This window comes from Macrobrachium nipponense, chromosome 34 (genome assembly GCF_015104395.2).
Source record: "Macrobrachium nipponense isolate FS-2020 chromosome 34, ASM1510439v2, whole genome shotgun sequence".
Lineage (NCBI taxonomy): Eukaryota > Metazoa > Arthropoda > Malacostraca > Decapoda > Palaemonidae > Macrobrachium > Macrobrachium nipponense.
This window is the reverse complement of record NC_061095.1, coordinates 53,290,787-53,301,599: the sequence shown is the minus strand read 5'-3', so window position 1 is coordinate 53,301,599 and position 10,813 is coordinate 53,290,787.

Sequence of the window (10,813 nt, the reverse complement as noted above, 5' to 3'; positions counted from 1 at the left end):
AATATTTTACATCCTGAATAATACAAATGCAGTTCATTTATCAATTAATTTGGTTGATCAAATACTCGATTCTTCTTCCTTTTGAGTCCTCTAAGGAATCAATAGTTTTTATTTGACTTTATTTTCACTTCCGACTCTGAAGGTGATTTCTGGCGCATAAGCATTAGATGGATAACTCAGTTTAGCTGCTAATATAGGCACCGAGAGATTTATGACCCCTAATTAGGGAAGGGAATGAGCCAAGATCCCAGAGAGAGAGAGAGAGAGAGAGAGAGAGAGAGAGAGAGAGAGAGAGAGAGCCCTCCAACGACAGCAATAAGAAGAAGAAGAAGAAATCCACTAAGCAGAGGTCTCCTTCAGGAGATGACGCCAACCTCTCTCAGGCAATAATTCATCTCAGAGCGACGCCAAACCAAAAGTGTGGACTCAGGCGTCGTTGTCATAAGCTGTGTTGTTTCTCGTCTGCCTCAATTCCTGACATTCGTTTCAGTATTGCTTCTCGTTTGTCTTTTCCAGATAACGGTGGAATTTTATTATTATCAAATTATTATTTTGTTTTTCGACTAAAAAGTGTATAGGAGTTTTCTAGCATTCTTGATATTCGTTATTTGGATTTTTTTTTTTTCTTTTTATTATTTCATTATTACTCATTATCTTATGATGTCGAATAAAGATTATTAAGAAAGCAAGTATTTATAAATACTTTTCTTCCAAATACACATACACGTGTGCATTGCATGAGAGAGAGAGAGAGAGAGAGAGAGAGAGAGAGAGAGAGAGAGAGAGAGAGTGAGTATATATATAATGATTAATGCCTGAGAGAAACGATCACCAATTTCGAGTTTTCTTTACTGAATTTTTTGTAAATTAGATTTTCACTTTTGAAAAGGGAATTTATCACACCCACTTAATCCCCGCCTTGCAGCGAAGAGCTTATCGTAAGGTTTTGTGTTCCCTGAAAATTTTAGTCACGAAGCAAAACCTCCGAGAAAGGGACTGGGGAAGAAAGTAATCAAAAGGATAAAGAGAAAATGGCGAAGAAGAAAAAGAAGAAGAAGAATAGTAATTGAGTCATTATCAATGGGACAATGGCTGCCAAGAACAATTTTAAAAAGTCGGTAAAGAATAATTGGATAATCAGGAATCTGAATAAACGAGAAAGGAAAGAAAACAACCGATGAATTGGGTGAAGAATTTGAACACTTTTAACGAATTGTTTGGGAATCGTGGGATGAATCAGAGAGGAATTAGTCAAGTTTTAAGGAGATGGTAAGAACAACGGAGATATGAAAATAGGAATCAGGTTTATTACTGAACTTTGCAATGTCATACGTAGGCAAGTAACTGGGACTAGAACATTTTATTCAGTAGAGCTGATGTATTGAAACATACAATAATGAACAAAACTTAAACGTTTACTTACAATAATTTCAGGTGTTCAGGAACCACAAACATCTTATTTGGCAGTAAACTAGTGCAATTAATGATGATAAAAGCTAAATATTCCAGAGTTTTGAATGACCTAACTATGACTATGGAAACTGGATTCTATAGATTTATGAGTTTATGAAATTTATTGTGTCAAGCCAAGCATTGAAGGGCCACTTTCGACCTCTCAGCGCTCTCGACGAGAGAGGGAGTTGGAGGGGTTGGACAGCAAGGTAAAGAGATCCAGAAAATAAAGGAGACTTAGTAGGAGGATCTAAAGGTGGAGCTGGGAGGAAACCCCACATTTTCACTCAGAATTAATGTTTAGAGAGGTTGGACAGGGAGACTAAAGAAAGGAAGCAGGAAAGGGGGTTAGAGTAAAAGGCTAAAACTGGATGCACCCTGGGGCCAAAGGGACGCTGCAGACACCTTTTAGTAATGCCTACAGTGCACCACGTGAGGTGCACTGACGACAATACCCCACCACGAGGTAGTGTTTTCCATGTCCAAAGGGATATACAACAGAAGCATAAATAATCTACTTTCCTTAACTTATGAGATCCAAGATCTGAATGACGTCATCACAGCCTGGTTCCGTAATCCATAACCATTTCAGAACAATTGTTTCTTCAAAGACCCCCGTGGAAGTTAATTCCTTTAAGTAAATAGAAAATCCTAATCTTTATAAATACACGAAAATTATTTATTGCCAACCTATTATATTCATCTACATAAAACCGAAGCGTTCATTTGGCGTTCCATGTCAAAAAATAATAATTTTCTGATAATCCTATCAATTGAAGGGCATTAACACCGCTAAAAGGGTCCTAATTTCCATGAATATTCATCGTTGTGCTGTCACGAAGCCTTTATTTGGTTTGTTTGGTTTACAAAGTGACCAGGAACCAGAAGAATGTCAGCGGAACTAAGGAGACGATTTTCTCCAGAATATTCCTGGAGCTATTGAGGGAAAGCAGAAGGTGCCATAGAGAATGGTATGGAAGGAACATTAAATAACTCTACTTTAATATTATTAGATATTTTATGATGTGATTGAGTCTTTATGTTGAAGAATGGGACGTTCAAGTATTCATAAGGGGTTTGTTAGAATATAAAGCTTAGATTTAAGTTTTAGCAACCTGTGTGCATATATATATATAATATATATATATATATATATATATATATATTATATATATATATATATTATATATATATATATATATCTATATATATATCTATATATATATAATATATATATATATATATATATATATATGTATATTGTCACTTATCCATGAGGTCCAGTATTGATGAACCTACACAGTATAAGGATTTGGAACTCGGATCTCGGTTCTGTGTTCCTTAACTAATGTAACCTTCCGTCCGTTGGTTTCAGAACCTGTCGTTTTTCATTTTCCGGTTCTTTGAAACCTTCTAGCCCCTTGTTGATGAGAGAGAGAGAGAGGAGAGAGAGAGAGAGAGAGAGAGAGAGAGAGAGAGAGAGAGAGAGAGAGGAATGGGGGTAGGGTGAAAGTTGTGTAATGAATGTTTCTCTCCCTCTCCCCATCTCAGGAATTGAATTCCCTCTCGCAGTTTACTTGAACGATCCTTAAGTCAAATCGAGTTAATGATAGAGGAGAGAGAGAGAGAGAGAGAAACATCTGTTCCTTCCTAAACCTTCCAATTCCATTCCTGGGCCTCTTCCTCTCCAGAGAGGTCCTCACGGAATGTCAACCTCCAGCCTAAAGGCTGCTCCAAGAAGGCGCCATTCATAGCAGATTTTCTGAACATTGTAAGAGCTGTCATTATTATTATTATTATTATTATTATTATTATTATTATTATTGGGAGAACGCAGACCATCCCTGAAACACGTCCTGTCGAAGATGAAGGCCGTGAGAGCTGATCCCCTAAACCCTTTGACGGAAGTTATCCCTGAGTCTCCTCCTCCTCCTGTGCAGAAATCATCCTCCGCCTTTGTTGATTCCCACACAAATGAATCATCAAATCTCAGCGATTCATCTTGATCATCAGGTGGAAGGAGAATTTAACGAGAAAATTTAATAGGCGATCCATTTTTCGCTTCTTCAGTCGTTAAGAAGAAAGAATGAATAATGATTCATCTGGGTCGTTGGAGGTACAATTAATGATCGTAGTCTCTTCTCTCGTTTCTTCCTCTTATGTTCTACTCAGCCGTTTCTTGCTAATGTCTGTCATTCGCGCTGGCTGCATTGGACACACACACACATACTTTTATATATAAAATATACTTATATGTGTGTGCGCGTGTTTTCATTATCCATATATATATATATATATATAATATATATATATATATATATATATATATATATATATATATATATATATATATATATATGAATATATGTATACAAGCAAATATCCCTGTCAATTCCTGCAAGAAAACTGAGCTGATAAATAAGAGATTTCATCTCCTGAGAAAAATAGGAATGAAGCCACAGGAAGAAAACATCATTAGGAGGAATAGGACCGTCCCAAGGATGTGGGGGCGGGGGATTCAGTGGCCTTCAAAAGGTCTGCCTGTTTTGTTCCGTTGTCCTTCTTGGCTTGCTTTTGTGCTCCGCAATTTGTTTGACTGTATGTTTGCCTGCTAATCTGTCCTATTTGTGTTTCCGATTGAGATTACAAAAATGTTATGCGTGGATTTGACGAAACTGTACCAATGGTGGGCCATTTTTCTTTTTCTTTTCTTTTTCTGTGGGGCAGATTACCTGCCCTTAATTCTCTAAATTTATTTTCATTATCTAACTCCAATAATTGATTTTTTACCACATCCAAAGCCTGCACGAGTTTTGTGCCATCTTTAACCATTCTTCATACTAACATATTTTTAAATCTCAATTTTCATTTTTAATGCAATTAACCAATGCCATTATTTCAATTTTACTGAGGAATTTAGCCTGAAATTTAATAAGGAAACATTAATTCCTCAGCCAAAAGTGAAGGAAAGCTCTCTCTCCGGAGAAGATTTTATAACACGATGCCTGACTACTTGAGATGAAGTAAGGTTGAAGACATAAATCCTGAACATTTTAATGAATCTAGAATTGTTTTTCTTTTTGGAAGAAGGATAATCAAACCGTAGGAAGGTGATATATATATATATATAATATATATATATATATATATAATATATATATATATATATATATATATATATATATATATATATATATATATATATGTGTGTGTGTGTGTGTGTGTGTGTGTGTGTGTGTGTTTGTGTGTGTATGTATGTTTGTATGTAAACATAGTAAACACCCACTATATATCAAGAATTGGAATAACTTTCAATATTCAATTTTATTATTCAGCCATAACAACACAATTCCAAATAATATAGAATGATGTAATGAAATAAAAAAGGATATATATATATGTATATATATATATATATATATAACAAATGATTTTCTCAAGGTTAAAAAAACCTCTTACAAAACGAATGATCGTAATTCAACTTAAATATTTTACTCGGCTCCAGTCGCAGGGAAAGTTTTGACATTTGGGGACAACACAAAAGGCCCTTTTGTCCTCCGGAGGAAAGAATTTCCTCAGCTCCTTTCTTCCGAGTGAGGAACCCATTGAGTTTTCCTCTTTCTCTCCCTTTGAGGCTGTGAGAGTTCGAGGAGAGGGAAAGTCCTTTAATAATAAGTAATTAAACCATATAACTTAAGATACTCTGAGGAGGAGGACGATGCAAGGCCTTCATAATGTGGTTTATTCTGCTCCTTCCACTTGGAGCCTTCTTGGCCTCAGAAGGTCTTTGGAACGTTTGCTTTATCCGTAATGATTATTGGATTCCTTTTCTCTTTCGTCGCGGAATTGGAAACTGGATCGTAGCTGAGTCGCGCCAAAGGTTCGTTGCTTCTGAAATTGAAGATTAATTTGTTTTTTTTTTACCGAAATTTGACGTTGTCATTTTTATATCGAGACTAATGAGATGCCAATACGCAAAGCTAATGAATCATTTAAAATCAGAAGCAAACTTTCAGCCAATTTATATCAAGGCTGCAATGGAAAAAAAGCAATTATGAGTCTTAGATGTAGGTTTTAGACTGATTGAAGGAGCAATTGGTCCCTACTAAAAACAATATTAATTCAGAAGTTCCAGGAACCAATAAATATTCATTCGCAAAGCTAAAAGACGGGGGCCAGAATTCTTGCATCAATTAATGACGGGAAATATTAGTAATCTTGGTTCATGATTCATGAATCCTTTTTAGATATCCCGGAACAACTGAAAGCTCTCTCTTTCTTCCGTGGCTGACGAATGCCGAGAGAAAGTAGAGAGAAAGGGAAAAGAAATTACCTGAATCACCCAAAGTGATATTAAATTCCAGTTTGGCGAGAAGCGAGATTTGAATCTACAAACAAAAGCGAGAAGTATATATGAGAAGACTTGTAATATTTCCCAAGTGAATAATTCTCTGTACCAACGAGGTTCAGTTTACCCGGAGAGGGAGAGAGAGGCGAGTATTGAAGTTTGAGCAAACAAGGTTTATTAATGACCCTTGTAAAGTAAATGGACGATGTAAACATCTCCCTTTATCATATCTGATGGATTTCCTTCGTGTTCCACTATCCTGGCAATCGGAAACTCAGATTTGTGGAGACGATGCTAATGATATACAAATTGTTATGTTTGGTGATGAACGAAAATAAAGGCTTAGAAATTTTTTTAAAATGTGAAGGACCCAGTAATTAGTACAGTAGACTGCTGTTGTTATTCAGTTATCTTTCCTCTACAGAAAAAAAGGAATCAGAAAAACAGAAATATTAATATCAAATATAATTTGTTGTTGAAGCCATTTTTTTAATGGAACGTGTACAAGAGGGTCTCCTTCCTAAATATATTATTTATTTTATTATTATTATATTATTATTATTATTATATTGTATTATTATTATTATTATTATTATTATTATTATTATTATTATTATTTTATTTTATTTTATTATTGTTATTTTTTATTATCAGTCCTCCAATTCGACTGGGTGGTATTTATAATGTGGGGTTCCGGGTTGCATCCTGCCTCCTTAGGAGTCCATCACTTTTCTTACTATGTGCGCCATTTCTAGGATCATACTCATCTGCATGAGTCCTGGGGCTACTTCAACTTCTAGTTTTTCCAGATTCTTTTTCAGGGATCTTGGGATCGTGCCTAGTGTTCCTATGATTATGGGTACAATTTCCACTGGCATATCCCATATCCTTCTTATTTCTATTTTCAGGTCTTGATTACTTTATCCATTTTTTTCCTTTCTTTCTTTCCTCCAACTCTGGTGTCCCATGGTATTGCGACATGAATGAGTGATAACTTTCTTCTTGATTTTGTCAATCAACGTCATGTCTGGTCTGTTTGCACGTATCACCCTATCTGTTCTGATACCATAGTCTCTCCTTCACGTTGGTGCTCGTACCACTTATTAATGCAAGGTAGCTGATGATTCTTGCACAGGCTCCAGTGGAGGGCTTTTGCCACTGAATCATGCCTCTTTTGTACTGGTTCTGTGCAAGTGCCGGACATTCACTTGCTATGTGGTTTATGGTTTCATTTTTCATATTGCACTTCCTACATATGGGAGAGATGTTATTTCCAACTTTCGTTCTTTGGATATATCTGGTTTTTAGGGCCTGATCTTGTGCTGCTGTTATCATTCATTCAGTTTCCTTCTTGAGCTCTCCCTTCTGTAACATTGCCATGTGTCATCGCTGGCCAGTTCTTTAGTCTGTCTCATGTAATGTCCGTGCATTGATTTGTTGTGCCATTCCTCTGTTCTTTTTGTCATTCTCCTGTCTTTGTATATTTGTGGGTCTTCGACTACTTTTATTAGTCCTTCTTCCCATGCACTCTGAGCCACTCATCTTCACTGGTTTTCAGATATTGCCCCAGTGCTCTGTTCACGATGTTGGATGCAGTCCTCTATGCTTAGTAGTCCTCCTCTCCCTCCTTCCTTTCGTGTTATGTATAGTCCTGTCTGTATTTGCTCTGGGTGGTAGTGCTTTGTGTACTGTCATATGTTTCGTAGTTTTCTGGTCTATGTTGCGGAGTTCTACCTTCGTCCATTCCACTATTCCTGCACTGTGTCTGATTACTGGCACTGCCCATGTGTTTATGGCTTTTATCATATTTCCGGCATTGAGTCTTGACTTGAGTATCGCCTTGAGTCTCTGATCGTGTCCTTCATCTCTCGGTGTTTTATATCCCCTCCTTCCATTTTTGCCCAGGTATTTATATCCTGTCTCATCTATTTGTTTGATGTTGCTCCCATCTGGTAGCTTTATCCCTTCAGTCCTTGGTACTTTTGCACTTTTGTATGTTGACTAAGGTGCATTTTTCTATTGCCAAACTCCATCCTGAGGTGTCCCCAGATACAGTCCTTACAGTCAGGACTTAGGGTATCTATTTCCTTGATGCTCTTACCATACAGTTCTTTAGTCTGTCTCATGTAATGTCCGTGCATTGATTTGTTGTGCCATTCCTCTGTTCTGTTTGTCATTCTCCTGTCTTTGTATATTTGTGGTCTTCGACTACTTTTATTAGTCCTTCTTCCCATGCACTCTTGAGCCACTCGTCTTCACTGGTTTTCAGATATTGCCCCAGTGCTCTGTTCACGATGTTGATGCAGTCCTCTATGCTTAGTAGTCCTCTCCCTCCTTCCTTTCGTGTTATGTATAGTCTGTCTGTATTTGCTCTGGGGTGTGTGCTTTGTGTACTGTCATATGTTTCGTAGTTTTCTGGTCTATGTTGGCGGAGTTCTACCTTCGTCCATTCCACTATTCCTGCACTGTGTCTGATTACTGGCACTGCCCATGTTTTTGGTTTATGGCTTTTATCATATTTCCGGCATTGAGTCTTGACTTGAGTATCGCCTTGAGTCTCTGATCGTGTCCTTCATCTCTCGGTGTTTTATATCCCCTCCTTCCATTTTGCCCAGGTATTTATATCCTGTCTCATCTATTTGTTTGATGTTGCTCCCATCTGGTAGCTTTATCCCTTCAGTCCTTGGTACTTTGCACTTTTGTATGTTGACTAAGGTGCATTTTTCTATTCCAAACTCCATCCTGATGTCCCCAGATACAGTCCTTACAGTCAGGATTAGGGTATCTATTTCCTTGATGCTCTTACCATACAGCTTGATGTCGTCCATGAACATCAGATGGTTAATTCTATTGCCTCTTTTCTTGAGTTGTTACCCAGCATCCATCTACTGCAGTACTTTTGTCATGGGAATCATGGCTACTACGAAGAGTAGTGGGGACAGTGAGTCGCCCTGGAAGATCCCTCTCCTGATATTAACCTCTGCTAGTCTTATTCCAGAGCTTGTAAGTATTGTATTCCAGTTGCGCATGTATTTTGAGGAAGCTGATGGTGTTTCCCTCTGCCCCATATATTCTCAGGCATTCTATTAGCCATGTGTGTGGTATCATGTCGAACAGGCTTTCTTATAGTCTATCCATGCCATGCTTAGGTTGATTTTCCTTCTCAGGAGCTGGTCTTTTGTGCTCCTACACTTCCTTCTGCAGCCTTTCTGTTCGTGGGGGATGGTGTTTGTATCCTCTAGGTAATTGTATAGCCTTTTGCTGATGATACCTGTTAGTAACTTCCACTTTATTGGTAGGCAGGTGATAGACCTGTAGTTACTGGCTATATTTCCCTTACTCTTGTCTTTCTGGATGTTTTTCTTGTGGTCATCCATTTGGGTGCATGGTGATTTGCGATACAATGCTGGAGTTGTTCTGCTATTCTTGGTTGTAGGGCCTTGAAGTTTTTGAGCCTGTATCCATGGACGTCATCAGGACCTGGGGCTTTCCAGTTGGGCATTTTCTTTAGTTGGTGTCTGACTGTGTCTGTCGTGATGTCAGTGAATCTTTGTTTTATTCTCCCTGTTTCTTCTGCCTTGATTTCCTGGAGCCATGTTGCTTGTTTGTTGCGTGATACCGGATTGCTCTATATGTTTTCCCAGAGTCTTTTACTTGGTTCGGCTTCAGGAATTTCTTGGTAGTTGTCTTCCCCTATTAGTTGGCTGTATAGTCTTTTTTGGTTGGTTCCGAATAGTTTGTTCTGCTGGTATCCCTTATTCCTGTTCATGTATCGTTGGATCTTATGTGCTTTAGCTTTAAGCCTCTGTTTTACATCCTCTAATGGGTTGTTTAGTCCCCTCTCCTGTACTTTGTACTTCACCTTCAGTTCCTCCCTTGTTTTCTTGCTTCTTACCCTTTTTTCTGCCATCTCTTTCAGTTTACTCAAGTCAGATCTCATCACCATGACTTGCTTTTCCAGCGCCTTTTCCAAGGCGGGTTGTGCTGTTTGGTTTCTGTTGGTTGGTTGTGCTGGTGGTGGTGGTGTTCGTGTCCCATTAGTTCTGCTTCTAACCTTGCTCCTGTATACGTCAAGTTATTTGTTTCTGTGATATTGGTGGTGTGTATTAGTCTCATTATTTCATTGACCTTACTTGTTTTCTCCCTTAATTTCTTGGTGGTGTAGGCTTTCATGGAGGGAATCTTTGTTCTCTCTTTGTCTGGCTCCATCCATTGTCTGATCTTTTCTTCCCATTCTGTCATGTCTGTTACTTCGTCGGTGTTTTCTCGTGTGTCGTTGTTTGATAACTCATCATCCCTGTCGTCTTCTGTGGCATCTTCTCTCAGTTTCGTCTTCTTGTAATTCGTTTGCTGTGTGTCCCTTTCCAATTCCTCTCTTTCTGTTGGGGAGAGCCAGTTCTTTTTCTTTATGTTCCTTACTTGGTCTGCTAGCCTCTGCTCTGTTTGGGGAGTGTTATTATTGACCAACCTTCTTCTATATCCTCTCTCCGTCGGGTTGCTTCTGATGTAGTATCTCCATATTTCCCTATTTTCTTATCTCGTCCATTTCTTCCTTTGGTTTGCTTCTGTAGCTCCAGTCTCTGGTGTTGTTACTTTCGGTGTGGTGGTCATTGCTGGATGACGACCTCCAAGTATCTTACTGTCGCTTCTTCCAATTGAGCTGAATACCTGGCTGCCGGACGAAGCTCCTCTGTTTGCCAGAGGTTACATTTATGTCGTTGTTGTTTAATTCTTCATATCTTCCCACCATTGCTGAGTTTTGCTATTTAACCCATAGCTGGACCCTACCCCATTTACAGCTGAGTAGACTAATTATGGTAAAGATTCTTTCCCAAGGAATCAACGCTGAGGAGAGTGGTCACCCATCCGACGACTGACCAGCCCCAATGTTGCTTAACCAGTTAATTGACGACCTAACCGACTCTGCCACAGCGCCACATATTATTATTATTATTATTATTATTATTATTATTATTATTATTATTATATTATTATTATTATTATTATTATTAT